The following is a 2,445-nucleotide window of genomic DNA, read 5'->3' on the forward strand; positions in this document are numbered from 1 at the left end:
TTAATCTCACACATTATTTAATAAGATAGGTTAGCACATTATTGCTCAATGTTTTTGGAAGCTTGAGTGATTAGTTTGGTGTCGACTCATTAAATAAGCCTGGATATCATGGTCGGAGCAAAACAATACTGCCGGAGGCCTTCGGAAAAGAAGATTGAAGCAGCTAATAATTTTAAATTTATCAAATTACTGCATGTAAAAAAAATCTACAAGCGAAAAATATGCAAGGCAACTGCTAACATTTCAAGGCTCTTTTAAGCAAGATACTGAATGAAAACCCTTAAAATATCTTCAGATGACCTACAGCAGGATCTCGCTACTGTTGATGTGAAAGTGCATCCTTTGTAGAAAGAGACTCTGCTTTAGTTTAATTCTCAAGGAAGGGGACATTTTTCCTTTCCAAGAAAAATAAGTTGACCAGAGACACATTTCAGGACTTCTGAAATAATGATATTCAGCGATATGAGTCTAAAACTGAAATATTTGGACATCGGAATAAAGCAGACATTAGTCATAAGTCAAGTAGAGCGTAACAGGAAAACAAGCTTACACCAACTGGGAGAATAGAACAAGAAGTGTCATGGTTTGGGGATACTTTGCAGGACCTGACCAGCTCACAATCACAGCATCCACTATGAAGTCTACCTATTAAGAGAGGGTACTTGAGGAAAATGTGAGACTGTTAGTGAAAAGGATTAAAGCTCAAAGCACAACAGGGCAAACAACCATGCATCCACACATTGATTCCTGAGGGGGCGAGTTAGACAGACCAGCTAACCAAACAGTAATGGTTTTTCACTGCGGGTGAAGGAACCATAGAGGTTCTCACACATGCAAACTCCATGTCAGAATTTGAGCTGCAAACCTTTGTGCTGTAAGGCGACAGCGCTACCAGTTTTTTAATGTATTTACTCATGAATTTTCACTCGAGCCTCACTTTGAAAACACTGATTTATCCCTTTAATTAGTGATTTCAGCTTGCCGTTAGGTGTGGTTGTCTGCCATGTGTCTCTCTGTTAGTCCTGTGATCTCCTGGCGATCTCTCCTGGGTGTACCCCGCCTGCTGTCTGTTAACTATTTCAGGGAGAACCACCAGCCTCCTCCAACTGAACAGGAGGTTAATAGGAAAAGAAAAACCTTTGGTTATATGTAGTACTCTACAACTTCAAAGAAAGGCTTGACTTGGTCATAAAAAGATAGTCAAATTCTTGATTATCACCTTTATGGAAAGATAAACAATGCCTGTAGGATTTAGCATCAACTAAAGTGCTACTTTAAAAGGTTTGGAGCTAATTCATTGGGCGACCATGGGTAATCAAAGTTAGTATTACGCTGTGGAAATCATGCAATTACATAAATACCAGAGCTGTTCAGATATTTTTGTTTCAGGTGAGTAAATAGTCCAACTACCAGTCGACAGTCAGACTCCCAGACTCTTACTGAAACTAAGGGTTCCTCCCCGAAGAAAGTAGGAGCAACCTTTCATGTTTATTTCTCAAGTAATACCCTTTTATCATACCAGAGTAATTAGATGTTATGAGCTACCAAATTTCTAGCTATGCAAAGTCAGTGACATTAACTCCTTCTTCTCACTTTGCTACAATTTTTAATTTGACCATTTTCTAGTTTTGTGCTCTTCATGTTAACACAACTTTAAAGAAATACGTTCACCTGTATGTGCTTTCTGAGTGTCAGCGCTGGCCTGTCCCTGGGTTGTACAGCAGAGCGATGAGAGCTAACAGAGCTGGAGAGGCACCGGCATCCCACCGTTCGCCTGGACAGAGGGTCCATTCATCCCCTCCCGTCCCCTCAGTCATCCCCTACAGACCTCAATTTGTCGGCCAACCTGCCCATGTTTGCTGAGGAAATGTTCACTTAGTGCAGGAAATCTGAGGTTTCACTTCGCACGTTTGATTCCAGCGGTTGCCCAAACAACAAGTGGGGGTACGAGTCAGGTCAGGAAAACAAGGGTGGGAACTAAACCCAAAGGAGCCGTGAAACCTCACTTCACCTGTGTCAGATATTTATGACACTAGCTAAATCTTCTAAAGGCTCACTTAGGTAGCACTTAATTTTCTTATTTTTTGACATGCATGGCATCAGACATTTATAAGCCCAATTTGACAGAAATATTATAACAAATCATTAAAATATTTTTGTTCAACATTTGAATTTTAGCCAAAGAGCTTCTGATTAAATTATTTTCAAAATGTGGTTATGCTATTTTTGTTTGTACCATCTAATGTGCACAAGATACAGAGCAAAGAAAGCCCCAACCTGTGATTACAAAAAGGTAACAAAAAATATATATATTTATAATAAAGAAATTTGTTCATCAAAAGAAGTTTTCAGATGAGAATTTCATTTATCAAAGGAAACAGCTGTCCAAACCAAACTGGTCCATAACTTTAATCTTGTTTTTTTTTGTTTTTTTTTTTTTTTTTT

Source organism: Poecilia reticulata, linkage group LG19 (genome assembly GCF_000633615.1).
Source record: "Poecilia reticulata strain Guanapo linkage group LG19, Guppy_female_1.0+MT, whole genome shotgun sequence".
NCBI classification, from domain to species: domain Eukaryota; kingdom Metazoa; phylum Chordata; class Actinopteri; order Cyprinodontiformes; family Poeciliidae; genus Poecilia; species Poecilia reticulata.